Source organism: Delphinus delphis, chromosome X (assembly GCF_949987515.2).
Source record: "Delphinus delphis chromosome X, mDelDel1.2, whole genome shotgun sequence".
In the NCBI taxonomy this organism is placed as follows: Eukaryota; Metazoa; Chordata; class Mammalia; order Artiodactyla; family Delphinidae; genus Delphinus; species Delphinus delphis.
The window spans coordinates 46,132,764-46,156,338 of record NC_082704.1 but is presented as its reverse complement, the minus strand read 5'-3'; the positions used below and the strand labels follow the sequence as shown (position 1 = coordinate 46,156,338).

General features: G+C 38.9%; 1 long non-coding RNA gene across 1 annotated transcript in view; it reads right to left on the bottom strand.

Moving 5' to 3' along the window:
• LOC132418802 (uncharacterized) overlaps positions 1 to 23,575 on the bottom strand; it is a 158,604-nt gene that overhangs the window by 39,969 nt on the left and 95,060 nt on the right. The window lies entirely within an intron of this gene.

Genomic DNA, 23,575 nt, shown 5'->3' with positions numbered 1-23,575 from the left:
CTGTGGCTGCAGACCTGTAATCTCATCCCCAAATACATCCCTCACTGATTCTCTATCCCCTTATCATCATATGTCTGAAAGCTGCTGACCTCTTATCTCCCCTACTTTGTGGCCCTCCATCCCCCCTGCCCCATCTAGCACTCTTCCTCCTTGATTCCCCAAAGTGCCAGTAACACATGGAGTATGGAGTTCAAGGAAGTCATGTGGAATCAAACGAAGCCAAAACGAGGTGTGGAATTAAACTGGAGAAATAAATGAATGTATGTAGCAAAACAGAAACAGACTCACGGATATAGAAAACTAGTGGTTACCAGCTGAGGGAGGGAAGCGCGGAGGGACAAAGGTAGGGGATTAAGAGATACAAACTACTATGTATAAAATAAGCTACAAGGATGTATTGTACAGCACAAGGAATATAGCCAATATTTTATAATAACTTTAAATTGAGTATAATCTATAAAACTTTTGAATCACCATGTTGTTACCTGAAGCTAATATAATACTGTAAATCAACTACGCTTCAATTAAAAAATTTTTTAATTAAAAAAATAATAAAATGTTGCACCAAGAAAAAAAAAACAGGAGAAATGTCAAACCAATAAGCCCAAAAGTGACAATGAAGACAGAGGTGTAGCTCAGAAATTATAAGAGAGATGGCCTCTGCCTTCACGGAATATATATACAGTCTATTGGGGCATTTTGAAACATACTTGAGCACCACTTACACTTAAGCTGGGGCCTTTGTTATACACTTAATGTCTTTCTATGATGGTGTTTTTTCCTTTAATGAACCCAATGATCAGAGATCTGTCAAAGTAAATAGGAAGCCAGAGAGTAATCAGGTAGCTAGTGGTGTGTTTTATAATTGGCCAGGTGATTGAAGACCTGTCTTGAGTGAATAACTGGACAGGAAGTGGCCAGGGAGGGATAATGTTTTCAGAGGATCTGACTGAGGGAGAGCTGTATTTTCCATTGTCTTAATACTTGCCAATCATTACACATCTGTCAGTAAGAAGAGAGTTTGTTCAGCCCGTTCAGTGCACCTGTGTGATCATATTCTAATTCCCAATCAGAGTTCACTTGCTCTAGAGGAAGCCATTTCCAAATGAAGTGTTACTATTTCATCCTCCTGGTTTTATTCCTTGGTTTTTAGGGCCAAAGAAGTGCTGCTCAAAGGGTAAAATTTTCTGAAATATCCAGTGAGCTGAAAATTCAAGTAAGTGCTGGATCCTAATTATAAATAGAAAGAATGGTAAAGAAAGTACATCTGAACATTGGATAACAGAAATATGTAATCAGAGTTGGTAATAGAGATGTAGAAATAGGCGAGACTATCAAAAAAGAATCTTCCAGGCACCCTTGTAATCTACTTAGATATTTCAGTATTTGACCTTGAAACAACTTCTGGCAAGTTGGATGGCATAATTTCCTAGAATATCATAGTGAATAAATCCATTAGCCCAATGACCCTCACTTGGCATTTTCAAAGAAATTTACTGCCTGTAGTGATAAGGTGTTGAACACTAAAAGTTGCCTGGCTGATGAAAATCCTGTTTGAAAAAAAAAAAAAAAATCTAGGCAGATTTCACACAGGAGTTCCACCAAATACACTCACACACCCATACTGTTAAAGTGCATTAAGGTCTCAGGATATCATGGGTATTACAAATTCTATTTCTTATATGAAAATATTTTTAATCCAGCAAAAATGTTTTGAGACCTACTATGTACAAGGCATATGCTAGGTGCTTAGGGGAGCATAGAGAGGAATAAGAGAATCCCTTCTTCCTTCTAGTAACAGATAAGACAATTAGGCAAATAACTAAATACTAGAGATAAAAATACCCTACTGGGAGAGCTCAGGGAAAGAAGCAATTGATTCTTCCTTTTTAAAAAATTAATTAATTAATTAACTTGTTTATTTATTTTTGGCTGCGTTGGGTCTTTGTTGCTGGGTGCGGCCTTTCTCTAGTTGTGGCAAGCAGGGGCTTCTCTTCCTTGCGGTGTGCGGGCTTCTCATTGTGGTAGCTTCTCTTGTTGCGGAGCAAGGGTTCTAGGCTCACAGACTTCAGTAGTTGTGGCTCACGGGCTCAGTAGTTGTGGCTTGTGGGCTCTAGAGCATAGGCTCAGTAGTTGTGGCACACGGGCTTAGTTGCTCTGCGGCATGTAGGATCTTCCCAGACCAGGGATCAAACCTGTGTCCCCTCCGTTGGCAGGCTGATTCTTAACCACTGTGCCACCAGGGAAGTCCCAAAGCAATTGATTCTGACCAACAGGCTTAGGGGAGGTTTAACTGAGGTGATAATTGATTCATAGAAACCAAATTAAGCCACATCCTTTGTGGAATCAAACTTGAAACCACATCCTTTAGCTGGATTTAATACACGGTGGGAAACCTGTTTAAAGATTATCCTACAAAGGGAGAAATGTTATTAATGAAACAAAAGAGTTTTCGGCCATGTCATCACAAATCACACAACCTAAAATGCTATCACTGAATAATATCTGTCCTCATGGGAACTGCAACGTGTTACAAAAGTATATTTAATTCAAGAAGGACAACGTCATGACTCTTAGTTGTAGAAAGACATTTTGAACAGTGGCTAACAGAGCAGGAGGACATAAATATTCTATTGCTAGAAAGATATGCTGTAGAGTAGAACAGGAGTAGTTTGCTCGGCTTAAACATGCCTGTGATGCACTCTTCTCCCAAGACTATCAATTATTTTGCTTTTATTCCACAAATACCTAGTAGGCCTTTTATTACTAATGTACAGTTGTCCCTCGGTATCCACAGGGGATTGGGAAACCCCACCCACACCCCACAGTTACCAAAATCAGAGGATGCTCAAGTCCCTTATATAAAATAGCATAGTGGGACTTCCCTGGTGGCACAGTGGTTAAGAATCCACCTGCCAATGCAGGGGACACGGGTTCGATCGCTGGTCTGGGAGGATCCCACATGCCGCGGAGCAACTAAGCCCGTGTGCCACAACTACCGAGCCTGCGCTCTAGAGCCCGCAAGCCACAACTACTGAGCCCGTGTGCCACAACTACTGAAGCCCGCACACCTAAAGCCTGTGATCTACAACAAGAGAAGCCACTGTAATGAGAAGCCTGCACAGCAATGAAGACCCAATGCAGCCAAAAATAAATAAATAAAATAAATAAATTTATTTTTTAAAAATAGCATAGTATTTGCATATAACCTATGCACATCCCCCTGTACACTTTAAATCATCTCTAGATTACTTATAATAGCTAATACAATGTAAATGCTATGTAAATAGTTGTAAATACAATGCAAAAGCTATGTAAATACTTGCCAGTGTACAGTAAATTCAAGTTTTGCTTTTTGGAACTTTCTGGAATTTTTTTCTCTGACTATTTTTCATCCACTGTTGGTTGAATCCACAGATTTGGAAACTGTGGATAAGGAGGGCTAACTGTAAGCATGCATTTTAATCCCAGAAAGGAAACTGTTTGAAGAACAGCACTAATCTTTGAACTCCTTGAGGGCAGGGACTATATGCTGGTTAGCATAGATCAATACGGCAGTGCTTGATGACCCCTTAGGTAAACTGACAAAATTGCAAATTCGTAAAACTATCAAAAACCACAATTCTAAGTACCAGCAAAGCAAAATGGACTCTTAATTATCAGTTAACTCTTACACATCCTACCAGACTTGCAAATTTAAATATTATAGCCATATTTTTCAAAATAAAAGAAAGCCAGTTGAAAAATTATGGAAGAAGCCACATAAAGTAATCTGATATATACCATGGGCCTATATTTTCAGTTTAACCACAGGTATTTGATCAGAATGAAGTGGAAAGCTAGCTGATCAAGGATCTGTTTAAATTTTTTTTTAATCATATCAGAAATATTTTAATAATAAATATGATGAGAGAATGCAGAACATTTTTTGAGTAGATCAAAACTAGAGCACAAACGAATTTAGGAACAAAATCTAATGAAATGAGTATATCTTGACTTGGTGAAATTTATTTGAAGTCTTTTGCAGTTCAAGTATTTAGAAATACTTCCTGTTTAGTAAAATTTTAATCCTTTTATTCATTTGAGAAATGTTTACTAAACAGCTACTTAGTATTAGGCATTGGGTGTACAGTAGTGACCAAGACAGGCACTGTTCATCTTTTTGAAGCCAGGGCCAGCTTATCCATTAGGCATGGTGAACACAGTGCCTAAGACCCACAATATTTTTTAGGGGTCTACAAAATATTTTAATTTCCTTTAGGATGAGAAGGAAAAAAATGAATATAATCCTGGCTGGATTGTATTAGTCTTTATACTAATGCAGTCATAAAATATAATTTTAATATTTGTTATGGAGAAAGAGGCCCACAAAGGCAAAAGTTGCTAGGATGGGCCTATGGGGAGTTTACATTCTATTAAAAGAGACTGGCTAATAATTACATAAAGTAGAAGACTGTAAAAAGTGCTGAGATCAGGGTAAATGCAGGGCGTGATGGGAACCCATCTTGAGAGGTCATGGAAAGTTTCTCAAAAGCCTCAACAGAAACATGAAAGATGATAAGAGTAGGAAAGGAAATGTACAGGAGCAAGAATATGCATAGATCTGAGCAGTGCGCTCAGCACTCCTGGGGATCTGTCTCTTGCTTCAACAGTGTTTGGATGGAACAGAGCCAGGGACAGCCCCTTCCTCCAGCCTCCGATCACCCTCCAAACTTTTTTCCAGTCGCAACCTTCAGAACCAGCAACTCAGCTATCCTCGGCCTCCAGGACAAGCCAACATTATTTTTTGAACTTAGCTCCTTATTACCCTTCAACCATGAGCTCCCAGATTCATCAGAATTATTCCATCGAGGTGGAGGCCGCAATCAGCCGCCTAACCAACATGCATCTGTGTGCCTCCTGCACTTACCTCTCTCTGGGCTCCTATTTCCACCAGGACGATGTGGCTGTGGAGGCCAATTTTTCCATGAATTGGCCGAGGAGAAGCTCAAGGGTGCCCAGCATCTCTTGAAAATGCAAAACCAGCACGGCGGCCGTGCCTTCCTCCAAGACGTGCAGAAGTCTCCCGAAATGAGCAGAGTAAAACCCAGGATGCTATGGAAGCCATCCTGCTCATGAAGAACCTGAATCAGACGCTTTTGGATCTGCATGCCCTGGGTTCTGCCCGCGCAGATCCCCAGCTCTGTGACTTCCTGGAGAGCTACTTCCTGGAGGAGCAGATGAAACTCATCAAGAAGATGGGCGACCACCTGACCAATCTCCGCAGGCTGGCTGGTCCGCAGGCTGTGCTGGGCGAGTATCTCTTTGAAAGGCTCACCCTTGAGCAAGAACAGGAGTCTCTGAAGTCCAGCGGCCTCTGAGGAGCCTCTCTGGCGTCAGAGCTTCTGCCTGAAGCCCTGCTCTGCAGCCACTAGGCAGCTTTTTAACCGCCCTGGAGCCCTCTCCCAAGCCTTGGAACAAATGGAAACAATAACGCTTTTTGCAGAAGAAAAAAAAAAATTAATGTGCACAGGTATGAAAGTAAGAGAGGTGACAGTGAGTGGGAAGAAGGCCAAGTACCTCCGTAAGTTTAGAGCAGTGGTTCTCAACTCAGGGCAATCTTGCCTCCCAGAAGACATTTGGTAATTCCTGGAGACATTTTTGGCTGTCACAACAGGAAGGGGATGTTACTGGCATCTAGTGGGTAGAGGGCAGGGATGCTGCTAAACATCTTACAATGCACAGGACAGCCCTCCACAACAAAGAATGATCCTGCCCCAAATGTCAACAGTATGAAGTTTGGGAAACTGTTAAAGAATTAGAACTGGAGATTTAAAAATTTTAGTCTTTGCCAATTTGATAGCTAGAGATAGTATCTTGCTGCTTAGATTTACATTTCCTTGGTTACTAGTGAGCATAAATGTTTAAAATGTTTAAATATATTTATTAGCTATGTATTTCTCCTTTAATACATTTTCTGTTTGTGCCCTTTGGAGATTTTTCAATTGGTTATTGATTTGTTGCTTAGTGTCCTGGAAGAACTCTTTATGTATTACAGATAGAAACCTGTGTGTCATTTATGTTGCAAATATTTCTCCTACCTTATCATTTTCCTTGATGTTTTATTTTTTTCTGTGCAGTTTTAACTTTTATTCAGTCAAATCCATTATTCTCATCTTTTCACATTTTCTGCTTTTATGTTATAAAAGCTGTTTTCAACCCAAATTGCATAAACTGATTACTTTAATAAAATGTGATAAACAATACAGTAGAATGGTACGCCCCATACCAACAGTGTGGAGGCACACAAAAAATAGCCAATTAAAATGGGCAGAAGGAGCAGAATTAATTAATTTATTTTTATTACGCTATGTATCCTAAGTGCCTAGAAAAGTGCCTGGCACATAATAGGCTACCAAGAAATATTCGTTAAATGTTGAATAAATTAATAAGTGGTATTTAATTGGTGATATAGTTGCATTTTATGAAACAGTATAAAATATTCATCCTTGCAAACATTCTTTGTGGAATTGGATAATGAGTAGAAGAGATCATATGCTTTTGCTTTTCTCCTAGTTTATCCCCTTCAAAGCTATTCTCCTAGTTTATCCCTTTCAAAGCTATGTGTGAATTTAGGGCTTCCAGGCTCTAAGTCATCCTAGGAATATGCATCAAGCTTAGGGCTGATCCAGATGACTTTGAAGATACCTGTGCATCTCCAGATCCTCTTCTCAACCCAAATTGACTTTTGTTTTTGTTTTGAAAGTATTATTATCCTTGCCCCCAGATACACACACATACACACATACATTTTAAGTAAAAAGTGAAAGCTCCTCTGAACCCCATCCCACTTCCCAGAGGTTAGATGCATCCTTCCATTTTTTAAATGTATTTGTGATAGGCATGAATTTGTTCCTGATTGCTTTAGTACAAGAAATAGCACATTTTTTTGTTTTGTTTTTTAAATTAAGTCCAACTTAGTTCTGAGCTCTCATATTCCTAGTTGACAGGGCACTCACTCACTATCAGTCATTCTTGGAGCTTCCACCCCTATGAGCTTTTATAGGAATCTCAGAGCTTATACTAAGTCACAAGAAAATGAGAGAGAATGGCTAATCCTTAATATCTGGTGGACACCATCATTACTGATGATTCTGCTACCCAATGATGCCATTGAATTCTGATTCTCTACCATCTGCCAGGTGCCAGTGCTCCGTAGAGTATATGGCAGGAAGCAAGGTGACAGACCTGCCTTTCAGCCATGGTTTCTCCATGCCTCCACTGACTCTACGATTTACCCCAGGGGATCCTCACTGTCCTCTCAAGGCAAGACCGAGGATCTTTTTTGATCCGTCCCCAGCATATACCTCCCACCAACAGTAGTATCGCCACCTCCCTGACCACAGTCTTAAGGAACCTCTTCCTATCCAGCAATAACCACTCACCAAATTGACAGAAGTATAGAAGTATAAACTTCTATCCATCCTTGCCCTGTAGGGCAACTCAAGACTTTACCAACAAAGACCTGGACAGGTGTTATTGTTTGGGTTTTCTTGGAGTGGTTTTGGTTTGTGTGTTTCCTGCTAGGGCTGCTCCTAATAAAGAAAGAAAAGAAGGAAGGAAGGAAGGAAAGAAAGAAGGGAAGGAGGAAGGGAGGAAGGAAGGAAGGATGGATGGATGGATGAAGGGAAGGAAGAAGGAAACAGCTGTTAACTTTACTTATCCTTCCACCTCCCATCCCCCAGAAAAAGATTGATTCCTAGAAAAGCAAAATAGGTTTAAGACTCCAGGAGTTGTACTCAATGTGAGGAAGGTCTTAGGAAGACTCTGAAATAAAGAGCATCTTTAATAATCCTCATGTAACACATTTAAAATTTACTCAAAGGAAGAACTCAGAAGGTAGCAAAATATCTCCATCCACTAGGGCCTCTAGATATAAAAAGCTCGCTAATTTTAACAGGTAATCACATCCGTTTCTCTTTCCTCCCGCATGTTGGCAGTGACCCAGATGCTTTTTGATTGCTGAATAGGATAAGATCGTGTGACCTGCCAGGAGGTTTTTTTTTGTTTTTTTTTTTTTTTTGCGGTACGCGGGCCTCTCCCGTTGCGGAGCACAGGCTCCGGACGTGCAGGCTCAGCGGCCATGGCTCACGGGCCCAGCCGCTCCGCGGCATGTGGGATCTTCCCAGACCGCGGCACGAACCCATGTGCCCTGCATCGGCGGGTGGACTCGCAACCACCGCACCACCAGGGAAGCCCTGCCAGGAGGTTTTTAATCAATGAAAAAAGAGCAGCAGGCACAAATGTCTGGAGTTCATCAAACACTGGAGTAGCAACTTAAGATTTGATCAGAGTGGATTTCCACTTAAAATGACAACATCAAGCTACTGTATTATTGGAAAACCATTACAAGTTAGGATGAAGCAGAGCATGGGCTACTTTAGGGAGAGTATACTTTAGAGTCCTTTAGCAATAAGTGTAAAAAAGTTATTTTATATTATCTTCCCAAAGCTTTGCTTTTCTGAAAATACTCAGTTGCAGTCCTCTTTAACATGAATTAAAATATTTTTCCAGAATGTTCTGACACTAATTTTTTTAATCAAACATTGGGATAGTTTTGCAACCCTAGAGTATCAGTTCCATGATCACACTGCCATTTATTTTATCTTTTTCTTAATATTATTTATTTAGCTGCATCAGGTCTTAGTTGCGGCACGTGGGATCTTCGTAGCTGTGTGTGGGATCTTTTAGTTGCAGCATGCAGGAACTTTAGTTGCGGCATGTGGGATCTAGTTCCCTGACCAGGGATCAAACCCAGGCCCCCTGCATTGAGAGCACAGAGTCTTAACCACTGGACCACCAGGGAAGTCCCCACACTGCCATTTAGATTGTCTGCTGTTGAGCATTGCACCAAAAGTTAGATTGGAAAAGCTGTGGGAAATATTCCGCCGCCTTAAGGGAAAAGAGGCCTTATTTATATTAGTTAGCATGTTACAAAGATTGTGTAAAAGAAATTGTTAAACACTAGATGATGTATAAATAATCAGTCTTCACATCTTTGAAGGAGCTGAAAGAATGTCACCAAACACACACAGACACTCAAATTTCTCTGAGGAGTAAGTACTTGCCAATACCCATGTGCAATCACAGCAACATTCTTTTCCCTGTTTAGAAGTGGGAGCAGACTACCTCAAGACCTATTTTTTTCTTATTTTTCTCTTTTTTTAAATGGAAGTATAGTTGATTTACAATTTTGTGTTAGCTTCAGGTGTACAGCAAAGTGATTCAGATATACATATATATATTCTTTTTCAGATTCTTTTCCATAATAGGTTATTACAAGATATTGAATATAGTTCCCTGTGCTATACAGTAGGACCTGTTTATCTATTTTATATATAGTAGTGTGTGTCTGTTAATCCCAAACTCCAATTTATCCTTCCCTCCCCTCCCCTTTCCCCTTTGGTAACCATAAGTTTGTTTTCTATGTCTGTGAGCTCAAGACCTATTCTTAAGGGCAATTACTGACAATAGATGAGCTCCCTTACCCCGTTTTCACTAAATAGTTATAAGTTTTAGTAAGTTAAGTTAATTTTAGTAAGTTAATTCATCTCTCTGGATCTTTGTCTCCCCATCTAGAAAATGGGGATAATAATAAACTACCCTATCTACTAGTCCATGAAGCTTATGAAAGGCTGAAATAAGGTGATGTATATACAAGTTATTCACAAAATATAAAGCTTTGGTTTCACCTATTTCACATTCATTTAGCCAGGAAGTGTACTAGACGCTCAAGAGATAAAAATGAAGTCAACAGAGTCACTGTTCTCATGGGTCTTTATAACACAAGGTGTTCAATCGGCAGGCCTATTTCAGCCCCTAATATCATGGTAGTCACTGTGCTAAGTGAGGGGGTTAATGAAGATGAAAACCAATGTTAAATATAACATTGCAAATCAATTATACTTCAATTTAAAAAAAAAAAAAGGAAAAAAGAAAAGCAGGGTCCTTACCTTCAAGAAGCACACAGTCTATGCAAGAGGCATGCCCATAAACCAACAACTACAAAATAGCACAGTTAGTGCCATGACAGAAAAAAAGCACAAAAGAGGAAAGGCTCCCATGCATTTCTAATCATTTCTAGTGTTCTCTGCCTGTGATTAAGAGACGCTGCCACCCTATCATCAGTACTGATCCAGCTCTTTTGACTTGAACAGTCGTGTTCCCCATATGTGTGGGTAACTGAGAAAGAAATTAGCATGCTTTATACTCCATTATCCGTTTTACAGTTAAAAAAAACAGAAATCTTTATTACAATAGATTAAGCACCAACATTAAAGAATGAAACAGATAGTCATCCAAGGCAACTTTTTAAACTTTTTAAAAAGACATTAACTCCTAAGTTCAATTTGTTATTTTTCTCACTAATGGTGAACAAGCACTCAGGGCAGATCCAAATTTTCAGCATTGTAGTCCTCAAAATCAAAATACCTGTTTATGTTTGGAAAAACATCTTAGAATTGCTCTTATTAATTACATAATTTAATCTTACTTGAAATATTTAAGCAAAATAAACTTAAAATTCCCACTAGAAACATATAAGATTCACCAAAGGAAACTTCTGCTCTAAGCACTTAACTGACATGAGATATTGTTGTGTATGAGCTCTTTTTGTTTTTTTAATAAAGTATCAAGTTTTCCCAAGATAACATCCCATGGGAGCTGGGAAATTTATTTTTAAAGGATGTAATTGTTTTCTTTAATATGCTGCTATAATTCTAGGACAGCAGTCTCTCTCTGGGAAAAGAAAAAGGCATTTCAGTGGGTTGCCATCTGTATAGCCCCATTCCAAATGATGGAAACAAGATGGTTCAGAGGCTGAATGACAAATATGAATTTTGAACAAATCTAAACCTGCCATTCTCCTCAGCTCGGATGCTCAAGAAATCATTTAAAACATTTGATAACCATGTCATTGCACACCTGCGAGGTGGTTTGATTTCAGGGATTACAATTACCTGAGAAACACACAACCATTTGCCTTGCAGAAGCTATTTAGATTTGAAGACCTCTTCGTCACAGCCCTGAAACTTCATCTTACATCATCTCCCGACGTGAACTGACTATTATGCAGTTTGGATGTGCATTGAAAGCTGCAGGCATGTTTTACTGACAAGTCTTGCAGACAGCATTAGTATGATAGGCTATGGCACATACAGGAACTTTTGAGAAGAGAGGTTAAATCCTAGAGGGAAAAGAGTTTGGGGAACAAGTGATTTAGTAACAGGAAGAAATCAGTTAGCCAGCAAAGCAGAAGGACTGAACAGGTATTTAGCTCTTTAGGGAAACATGCAACTATGTATCAAGGTCAAGGAAAAGCATGAGATCAATTACAGTAGATATTTACAGACACTTAATATTTGATGATGCTGATATTTAAAGAGAAAGGACAAGGAATTCATTGTTTCTGTGTGCCATTAATTTATAAATATTCTGCATTTAAAAATAAACTTTTTCACAGAAATGATGTCCTTTTATCATCTTTCTTTTTTGAAACATATTCCTTGTTTGATTTGTTTTCAATAATTGAACTATATCAGAGCACACCATTTAAAATGCTTCTACATTTAACCCCAAAGTAATTAAATCAGCAAAACACATGTATTATGAATAACTTTATCAATCAATGTCAGCATTTCAAATGTTTGAAATTGTTCGATAATATCCAAGATAATGATTTCAGAAATACAGGGGAGGCATCATGATTCTTAATGTGTATTATGACATTTAGGAAATGTTAAGGAGAAAAAAATGAGAAAGAAAAAAAGGAAAATGAGCTATCAAATGCATGCATGTCAATTTCATGAAGTGGTTCAAGATTAGTATTTTATTCAGAATAAACTAATTTTATTATTATTTTATAATCCTCAGACCAATAGACCAGTCTCTACTTCAGAAATGTTCAGATAACATTTTTCTAATTTAAAGTTTACCTATGTGAAGAATAATATTTGTAACAATTACAAGTTTCATCTAATTTACCTTGCTAACAAGTAATAGCCTCAAAATATTTCTTGCCTTCAGTGGATTGTTTCTTCCAAGACTTTAGTTATCAAAGTTTTAAATTGTTCCTTGGGATACGTGAGGATAATTAGATCACTGCCCTCAAAATCTGCATTCAATGGCAGTGATTTTATTTCAAGTTTTGAAAGAAGTAAAACAATAGTTATCTCATTAGAAGTTCATTGGATAGACCTTTATCAAAAAAAACACTTGTTTCAGGGGCCATTTTATCTTTTATTAGAAGCCTAATAGATTCATTCTAAAATCCAAAAAGCATAAATCCCTTTACAAATTCTCAAATATGTTTGTAAGAAAAAAGGTTTTTTTATGTCGAATTGGTTTCAACTATTAAATCCTTATTTTAGAAAATTCCCTCCTCTGTCTTTTATATACAATTACATATTGTAAAGATGATATGTACAGTAATCTTTGTATATATTTGTGTATCATCTTTGTATACATTGTGTTATTATTATAAACTTGGGATGTCAAGGATATTGTCAGTCTTTAAGGTGCTTTGCTGATCTCTTGAATAATAAAGTGAAACAGGCTTATATTATTCATTATCATCCCCTTTTTCTCTATTTCTGTACTTAACATGAATCATTCATTCAATAACCTTTTTTGCTAAACATTGTGGGTAACACAAAAGAAGTGTAATGCATAGTCTTTACCCTCAAAGACACACACATCTTCTAGGAAGTCAAGACACATACACCGTTAAGGAGAAAAAATAAAGATTAAGTGCTAATACAGCAGGAATTACAATAGAAATTTAAAGAAAGATGAGATTCATCTTCACTGAAGTGCATGTAGAAGGTTTCATAGAGGTGATAGGACTGGGTCTTAAAGGATATTGGATTAAGTTGAAATGAGGGGAGAGGGTATGCACAAGGAAGAGTAAAGAAACAAAAGAATGAACATGACCGGGAGACAGTGAATGGAGACTGATTAACATAAGTGGGAAGATCTTGATAAGCAGTAGGGAAAGATAAGTTGGAAATAAATTTTGGAGGGCCTCAAATACTAAAGGGGAGATTTGGGGCTCGGCTAACCGTGGGAATTGGGTAGGAAGGGTGAGTACAAAAGGCCTAGGGAAGGAAGCATCAATAGGGCTTTCGTCCATTCATTCTAACAAGCATTTGTTGGGTACTGTTTAGTTGGTAGAATATTTGGGGGACTAAAGATTCCAAAATGGCTTCAAGCCTTTGAGATTTCAAAAACAAGTGTTTATAGTTAACAGAAATTTTACTATACCTTCTGGTCCCTTTAAAAATAAGATTCTAGCCCCCAGAAGTTGCTTGAGCCACATAAGGAGGGGGAAACAGATGAACCAAATTTGTGTAATTAGTTCCTGAACTGACCTTCAATTCCATTGTGCTTTTCCTTGCTTTAGAATCCTTCAGTTTCCAAAGCTTTCTGTCTCCAGCTCCCTTCCTGCCTCACCTCTCCAACTTCCCAGACCCTAACTAGTTATTTTCTTTCTAGATGCTGTTCCAACTTGGAGGTTTAGATCACTTTAGGCAAAGCCTAAGACATCTTTCCTTTTCTGGTTTGCACTGGGAAAAACTGGCTTGGAGAAAAATTAGGAAGTTCAGGAAGAAAAACAATTGGGGTAGGAGAAAGGTGATCAATTTGACTATGATTCTATTGACTTGGTAATGATGGTGGGATTCACTATCATATGTGTGATTCCTGATAGACAGTTGGAAACATCAAATTGGAAATCAAGGTAGGAAACAAGGTTGGAATGCAGATTTGGGAGTCTTCACCAATGGCAATTTAAGGTGTCAAAAAGGCACTGAAGAGTGTGCCCTTCTCCTTACCCCAGAGTGGGCGTCAGTGCTAAGGATACAGGTCTATGGTGTTATTCATGGTCAACTGATATCAATGTGTTGAGTCTTATTAAGTCCCTGCAACAGCTCTGTGAGGTAGGAAGGTGAGACAGATTATATATCATTTCCCATTAGGATTTCTTTTCTAATTAGATTAAGAATTTTATTCATATTAAGATTTATATACATATTTATCCCAGACTGATTTCTTCTAAGGCCCTACACACATAGACCAATCCTTTATTGCCATGACTGGTCTAATTATTCCTAAAATTAGCCAACACTGCTGTCTTTCCTATCAGCATGTGCAGTCTTGCTCTCACAAATAACTGTGATTAGAAAAATTGCATATGTTAAAAGAAGGCCAGCTTGAGGAAATTTGGTGTATAACACACAGATCCTCTAGTCAGCTAAAAATAAAGCAAATATGTAAGGGAAAGCTTTAAAGAGAAAAAGGCTTGTTATTCTTTGAAGAATATGTTTTGAAACCATTGGTAACTGTTCCTGGAAAAACAATAGACTGTGAAAAAAATCTGCCTTTTTATTCTTTATTTACTAATTTTCTGCTGAACATACTACACTGTATTCAAGCTCTTCTCTTTCTTCTAAATCATTTTGTTATATACCATCATGAGGAGTCATAAATATAAATCCCAGAGGATGGGAGAACATTCACTAACTATAAGACATGAGTGGAAAATTAGAAACATAGAGGATTCTTATTCACTCCTTTGGGTCACTGGATCATAGATTTGAAAGGAATTTGAAAAAAAAATTAGTTTAGGCACCTTTGTTTTAAAGAAGAAACCCCAACGCAGAGAGATTGTGAAAAGCTTAAGGTCCTACAGCTGGTAAATGGTAGAGTGCTCATTCCGTGGCACCACACTGCTGATACTTATCCCTACACCTTGACTAAATGAATGAATCCAAAAGTAAATTTTGAGTTCCTACTATATGGTATGTGTTGAAGGGGAAGCTAAAGTTTAAAAGAAAAAGGTTCTACCCTCAGAATGGGAGAAAACATTTGCAAATTAAGCAACTGACAAGGGATTAATCTCCAAAATATACAAAGAGCTCAGGCAGCTCAATATCAAAAAAACAAACAACCCAGTCAAAAAAATGGGTGGAAGATCTAGATAGACATTTCTCCAAAGAAGACATACAGATGGCCATGATGCACATGAAAAGATGCTCAACATCACTAATAATTAGAGAAATGCAAATCAAAACTACAATGAGGTATAACTTCACACTGGTCAGAATGGCCATCACCAAAAAATCTACAAACAATAAATGCTGGAGAGGGTGTGGAGAAAAGTGAACCCTCTTGCACTGTTGGTGGGAATGTAAACTGGTACAGCCACTATGGAGAACAGTATGGAGGGCCCTCGAAAAACTAAAAATAGAGCTACCATATGACCCAGCAATCCCACTACTGGGCATATACCCTGAGAAAACCATAATTCAAAAAGATACATTCACCCAATGTTCATTGCAGCATTATTTACAATAGCTAAGACATGGAAGCAACTTAAATGTCCATGGACAGATGAATGGATAAAGAAGATGTGGCATATATATACAATGGAATATTACTCAGCCATAAAAAAGGAACAAAATAATGCCATTTGCAGCAACATGGATGGACCTAGAGATTGTCATACTAAGTAAAGTAAGTCAGACAGAGAAAGACAAATAGCATATTATATCGCTTTTATGTGGAATCTAAAAAAAAGGGTACAAATGAACTTATTTACAAAACAGAAGTAGAGTCACAGATGTAGAAAACAAAATCATGGTTACCAGGGGGTAAGGGGGGTAGGGATAAATTGGGAGATTGGAATTGACATATACACACTACTAAATATAAAATAGATAACAAATGAGGACCTACTGTATAGCACAGGGAACTCTACTCAGTATTCTGTAATGGCCTATATGGGAAAAGAATCTAAAAAAGAGTGGATATAGGGCTTTCCTGGTGGCACAGTGGTTGAGAGTCCGCCTGCCGATGCAGGGGACACGGGTTCGTGCCCCAGTCCGGGAAGATCCCACATGCCGCGGAGCAGCAGGGCCCATGAGCCATGGCCGCTGAGCCTGCGCGTCCGGAGCCTGTGCTCCGCAACGGGAGAAGCCACAACAGTGAGAGGCCCGCGTACCGCAAAGAAAAAAAAAAAAGAGTGGATATATGTATATGTACAACTGATTCACTTTGCTGTACACCTGAAACTAATATAACATTGTAAATCAACTATACTCCAAATAAAATTTTAAAAAAATGACAACAACAACAAAAATTTTTAAAAAAGGGTTTTACCAACGTATATGTCCATGGACAGATGAATGGATAAAGAAGATGTGGTATGTATATATATATATATAAAATGGAATACTACTCAGTTATAAGAAAGAATGAAATAATGCCATTTGCAGCAACATGGATAGACCCGGAGATTATCATACTAATTGAAGTAAGTCAGAAAGAGAAAGACAAACACCATATGATATCACTTATATGAGGAATCTAAAATATGACACAAATAAACTTATCTATGAAACAGAAACAGACTCACACACATAGAGAACAGACTTGTGGTTGCCAAGGGGGAGGGGGGTACGGGAGGGATGGATTGGGAGTTTGGGATTAGCAGATGCAAACTATTGTCTAGAGAATGGATAAACAACAAGGTCCTACTATATAGCACAGGGAACTATATTCAATATCCTGTAATAAACCATATTGGAAAAGAACATGGAAAAGAATATAGATAGATAGATAGATAGATATATGAATCACTTTGCTATACACCATAAACTAACACAACATTGTAAGTCAACTATACTTCAATAAAATAAATTTTAAAAAATTAAAAGCGTTTTAAATTTGAAGACACTGACCCTGTTGCCAGGAGCTTTGAAATTGATGTGAGATCAGCATACAAGAGGCAGTTAACGAGTACTATCAGAATGAATCGATAATCAAATGTTCAATGGTGGCAGGGCATTGACTGGGAAGAGAAATTGGAATTGGATAGAGCAGAGTAGAGAAGCATCTATTATGCTCCAAAGCTACAAGACAGGTCTCTGCGGAGTCATTCTTTGACAAAGCCATGTGTCACCACCAACATACCAGGAGTAAAACGGTACTCTGTAGTCACCTTTGTCACAGGGTACATATAGAAAAGTTGATGAAAGTTAAAATTTGCTGAGGTATTTTAAATCCTTGCCCCCCAAATAAGCTGTATTTTCTCTTACTGTGAAATTATTAAAATTCCTGCCAAAGCATTAAAAAGCAGTTTCTTCCACTTTAAGATCTTCCATCTCACTAACATATGATAAATATTATAGTCTCCTTTTTATGTCAAACAGCATGTAACTCCAGAAAAATGTAGAGTAAGCTTTGAGCAGAAGTCCTCACTGAAGTAGAAGCATTCATTGCCCCAAATTGCTTTAAATTAATGGTTACTACCAAAAGGCTAAGATACAAATTTATACTTAGCAAATGGTTTGAGGCATCCAAAAGAGAAAAACAAAAAAAATGGGCAAGTAATATTACTCTTTGGTTTTACTCATTTACAATAATATCATTATACTGCAGATATTAAACCCACAAATGTATATAACCTGTTTCAAGGAAAAATTACATCATCTATAGAGGAATTTTAAAATGCATGTTTCATTGCCATTGGATCACTTTTTAGTATAAATATATACTTTTTTGTCTCTACTTTTTTGTATGCATTTTTCACTGCTGGGTTTCCCCAGGGCCTGTAATTACACTGACACATAGTAGGCACTCAATAAATGTCTGTTGCATTTTTCTAGATCAGGCCCTTTTCTCTCTCTAAATGTAATAATATTTAAACTCAACTGTTGCTTAGGCCACAAGGGCTACACAAAGAGACTAACGACAATTTGAGAACATACTTTCAAAGTCATTGCATAAACAATGCTAAAATTAGATACAGTTCTGTGAAAAAAAGCCATTTCTCTTCTTCATTTGGAAAAAGTAAGGACTACAACTGGCGAGATCTTTCAGAGTCTCAGTGTGAGTTCGAATAACAAAAAAAGAAAAAAAGAACGAAAAAGAAAAAAAGCAAGTCAGTATGACACAGAATAAGAGGATCAGAAACTACTTTTATCACTAAAAAAAAGTGAATAAATGGAGCAAAAATAGGGTAAATAGTGTACCCCAACAACAGAAAACTGAAATTGTATAAGGCTGCTGCCAGCTGATATTTCTTACCTACTTGGCTTGAAACAAATTAGAGGCAGAAGAGTTAAATGAGCTGGTGTCACAGAACCAAACTTGGGTCTGCTTACCCATGCACAGTAAAACCAATCTATTGACAACGGGTTGTGATGAAGGAAAGTGCAGCATTTATTGCAGAGAACAAAGCAAGGAGTCCAGGGCAGCTAGTGCTCAAAAAGCCCAAACTCCCCAATGGATTTCAGGAAAGCATTTTTAAAGGCCAGGTGAAGGAGGGGAGTCTCAGGGTGTGTGATCAGTTCGTGCACGATTCTCGATTGGTTGATGGTGAGGTAACAGAGCAGTGTCATGGGGTTAACATTATCAATCCTTAGGCTCCAGTAGGCCTGGGGGGCTACGTGCTCAAAGTCACTGTGTAGTTAGCCTCTTCCATTTGGTGGGGGTTTTAGCATCTGTAAAATAACCCAGGAAATGTGCACCAGATACTGTTATCTAGGTATAACAGTAAGGAGAAGAGCTAAAGCAGAGGGTGTGGGGAGCAGTCTGTCCCAGGAAGGTCCATAGGGTCCTGCTTGGTTACATTGGCTTTGGAGTCAGACCAGGATATGCATTCCAGTTCTGCATCTTAACAAAAGTGAGACTTTCAGGGTTACTGTGACATTAGAGACAATTTCAATAAATAGCAGTTCTCAATAAGTATAGCTTTTTCAGTTTTTTAAGTTATAATTAGTGTTTCAATTGTGGACAACCATGCTGAATTTAGTCCTAATAAGGCAATTTTTCTGCTTAAAACAAATACCCACACCATTGGCACTATGAACATGCCAGTGAAACCTTGTTGGAATATTTTTAAGCAAAAATTTTTATCACACTAATAATATCCCTCGAGTCAGTCCAGACAAAAATTGTTGCTAAAGTCCAATCAATTGTTAAAAAAATATACATGAAATGACTGCCTACTAAGTGACGTGCTATGCCAGGCACTGAGGCTACCAAAATGAGTAAAGCTTAATCCTTGTCCTTAGGGGAGTGAGTGGAAGAAGAGTGCTGTAAACATTTATAAAAGGAGTAAGGAGGAGGTCCATTGTTTTCAACTCAACATGTCATGTGGCAGAAAAAAACTTGGGATCAGAAATGGGTCTAAATATCCTTGGTCCCACTTCCCATAATCCTGCTAACCACAACTGGAGATTTCAAGTATGTCACCACTAAAATGTGGGCCATCTAAACTCAATGAAAACAATCACAATTAGAAAGAAAACAGAGTCCATATATCAAATCATGAAATCAATCACTCTTGAAAAAGTAAGAGCTAACAGAAATTTAACATTTTATAGAGTATACAATTTACCAAGCACTTTCCTTTCTATAATCTCATTCGGTCCTTAGCTGATAAATTCATGAGCTAAGCAGCTATTCTTTGGCACATTTTATAGGTAAGGAAACTGAGGTTTCAAAAAGTGAAGCAAAGAATTTGAATCGCTGTGACAGGCTGAAAAATAAGAACAGGTGCTCTTGAGGCCTGGAAAAAGAAATGCCCAAAAGATAGAAATCAGGTGGGATCAAATTAAAAAAAGGAAGGGAAGAAGGGAGGGAGACAGAGGGAGAGAAAGAAAGCAAGGAGGGAAGGAAGGAAGGAAAGAGGGAGGGAGGGAGGAAGGGGAAGAAGGAAGGAAGGCGAAAGAAAGAAAGAAAGAAAGAAAGAAAGAAAGAAAGAAAGAAAGAAAGAAAGAAAGAAAGAAAGAAAGGAAGGAAGGAAGGAAGGAAGGAAGGAAGGAAGGAAGGAAGAAAGAGGGAGGGAGGGAGGAAGGAAGGAGGAAGGAAGGAAGGAAGGAAGGAAGGAAAGGAAGGAAGGAAGGAAGAAAAAGAAAGAAGAAAGGAAGAAAGGAGAAGGACTTACTTGACTTGTGGTATGGTCTGAATGCTTGTGTCCCCCAAATCCATACGTTGAAATCCTAATGCCCAATGTGATGATATTAGGAGTTGGGGCTTCTGGGAAGTGCTTAGGTCATGAAGGTGAAACCTCCATGAATGGAATTAGTGTCCTTATAAGAGAGGCCCTGCAGAGCTCCCCTAGCCCCTTCCACCACATGAGGACACAGCAAGAAGTTGGCAGTCTGAGACCCGGAAGAGGGCCCTCACCCAACCATGCTGGCACCCTGATCTTGGACTTCCAGCCTCTAGAACTTTGAGAAATAAATTTCTGTTGTTTATAAGACTGTTAATCTGTGGTATTTTGTTATGGCAGCCCAAATAGACTAAGAGAATTTATCAGGAAAATTGAACACAATAATTGACATCTCTTCCTCCATATCTGAGAGACAGTTCAAACTCAAGATATTCAAATTTCAATTCCTGGGCTTCTCCCCAAAGCTACTCTACCTGCAGCCTTCTTCATCTCAGTGAATGGCAATTTCATCTTTCCAGTTGTTCAGGCCAATAAAAACCTTGAAATTATTATTTTTTAATTCTTTATTGAAATAAGTGTATTTATGGGCTTCCCCAGTGGCACAGTGGTTAAGAATCCGCCTGCCAATACAGGGGACACAGGTTCGAGCCCTGGTCCGGGAAGATCCCACATGCTGTGGAGCAACTAAGCCCATGCACCGCAACTTACTGAGCCTGCACTCTAGAGCCCATGAGCCACAGCTACTGAGCCTGTGTGCCACAACTACTGAAGCCTGCACACCTAGAGCCCATGCTCCGCAACAAGAGAAGCCACTGCAATGAGAAGCCTGCACACTGCAATGAAGAGTAGCCCCCACACGCTGCAACTAGAGGAAGCCCCCACACAGCAATAAAGACCCAGTACAGTCAAAAATAAATTAATTAATTAAATTTTAAAAAAAAGAAAAGAAATAAGTGTATTCATTAGCCATCTAATGCTTAAGAATTTTCACCAATCGAGCAATTGCATGTAACCAACCTAAGATCAAGAAACAGAACCAAGAGTTCCCTGAGTGGCCTAGAGGTTAGGATTCTGGGCTTTCACTGCCATGACCTGGGTTCAAACCCTGATCGGGGAACTGAGATCCTGCAAGCTGTGTGGGAAAGAAAGAAAGAGAGAAAGAGAGAGAGAGAGGGAGGGAGGGAGGGAGGGAGGAAGGAAGAAAGAAAGAAAGGGAGGAAGAAAGAGAGAGAAAGAGAGAGAGAGAAGAAAGAAAGAGAGAGAGAGAAAGAAAGAAAGGGAGAGAGAGAGAGAGAAAACAAGACAGAAAGAAAGAAAGAGAGAGAGAAAGAGAGAAAGAAAGAGAAAGAAAGAGTGAAAAAGAGAAAGAAAGAAAGTGAGAAAGAGAGAGAGAAAGAAAGAAAGGAAGAGGGAAAGAAAGAAAGAAGAGAGAAAGAGAAAGAAGGAAGGAAAGAAGGAAAGAAAGAATGAAGGAAAGAAAGAAAGGGAGGAGATTGGTTCAAGATGGTGGAGTAGAAGGATGTGTGCTCGTTCCCTCTTGCGAGAGCACTGTAATAACAACTAACTGCTGAACAATAATCAACAGGAAGACACTGGAACTCACCAAAAAAGATACCCCACATCCAAAGACAAAGGAGAAGCCACAGTGAGACGGTAGGAGGGGCACAATCACAATACAATCAAATCCCATAACTGGTGGGTGGGTGACTCACAAACTGGAGAACACTTATACCACAGAAGTCCACCCACTGGAGTGAAGGTTCTGAGCCCCACATCAGGCTTCCCAACCTGGGGGTTCAGCAACAGGAAGAGGAATTCCTAGAGAATCAGACTTTGAAGGCTAGCGGGATTTGATCACAGGACTTCAACAGGACTCGGGGGAAACAGAGACTCTCCACTCTTGGAGGGCACACACAAAGTAGTATGTGCATCAGAACCCAGGGGAAGGAACAGTGACCCCAGGGGAGACTGAACCAGACCTACCTGCTAGTGTTGGAGGGTCTCCTGCAGAGGCGGGGGGTGGCTGTGGCTCACTGCAGGGACAAGGACACTGGCAACAGAAGTTCTGGGAAGTATTCCTTGGCATGAGCCCTCCTAGAGTCCACCTTTAGCCTCACCAAAGAGCCGGGTAGGCTCCAGTTCTGGGTCATCTCAAGCCAAACAACCAATAGGGAGGGAACCCAGCCTCACCCATCAGTAAATAAGTGGATTAAAGTTATGCTGAACTCTGCCCACCAGAGCAACACCTAGCTCTACCAACCACCAGTCCCTCCCATCAGGGAGCTGGCACAAGCCTCCTAGATAGCCTCATCCACCAGAGGGCAGACAGCAGAAGCAGCCTGTGGATCAAAAACCACATTCACAGAAGATAGACAAGATGAAAAGGCAGAGGGCTATGAATCAGATGAAGGAACAAGATAAAACCCCAGAAAAATAACTAAATGAAGTGGAGATAGGCAAACTTCCAGAAAAAGAATTCAGAATAATCATAGTGAAGATGATCCAGGACCTCGGAAAAAGAATGGAGGCACAGATCGAGAAGATGCAACAAATGTTTACCAAAGACCTAGAAGAATTAAAGAACAAACAAACAGAGATGAACAATACAATAAGTGAAATGAAAAAGACACTAGAATGAATCAATAGCAGAATAACTGAGGCAGACGGACAGCTAAGTGAACTGGAAGACAGAAGGGTGGAATTCACTGCTGCAGAACAGAATAAAGAAAAAAGAATGAAAAGAAATGAAGACAGCCTAAGAGACCTCTGGGACAACATTAAATGCAACAACATTTGCATTATAGGGGTCCCAGAAGGAGAAGAGAGAGACAAAGGACCAGAGAAAATATTTGAAGAGATTATAGTCTAAAATTTCCCTAACATGGGAAAGGAAATAGCCACCCAAGTCCAGAAAGCACAGAGAGTCCCAGGCAGGATAAACCCAAAGAGAAACATGCCAAGATACATTGTAACCAAACTGACAAAAATTAAAGACAAAGAAAAATTACGGCACAAGCAAAGCAACAAGCAAAAAATGCAAATAACATACAACGGAACTCCCATAAAGTTAACAGCTGATTTCTCAACAGAAATTCTACAAGCCAGAAGGGAATGGCATGATATATTTAATGTGATGAAAGGGAAGAACCTACAACCAAGATTACTCTACCCAGCAAGGATCTCATTCAGATTCAAGGGAGAAATCAAAAGCTTTACAGACAAGCAAAAGCTAATAGAATTCAGCACCACCAAACCAGCTCTACAACAAATGCTAAGGGAACTTCTCTAAGTGGGAAACACAAGAGAAGATAAGGAACTACAAAAACAAACCCATAACAATTAGGAAAATGGTAATAGGAACATACATATTGCTAGTTACCTTAAATGTGAATGGATTAAATGCTCCAACCAAAAGACGCAGGCTCGCTGAATGGATACAAAAACAAGACCCATATATATGCTGTCTACAAGAGACCCAGTTCAGACCTAGGGACACATACAGACTGAAAGTGAGGGGATGGAAAAAGATATTCCATGCAAATGGAAATCAAAAGAAAGCTGGAGTAGCAATACTCATAT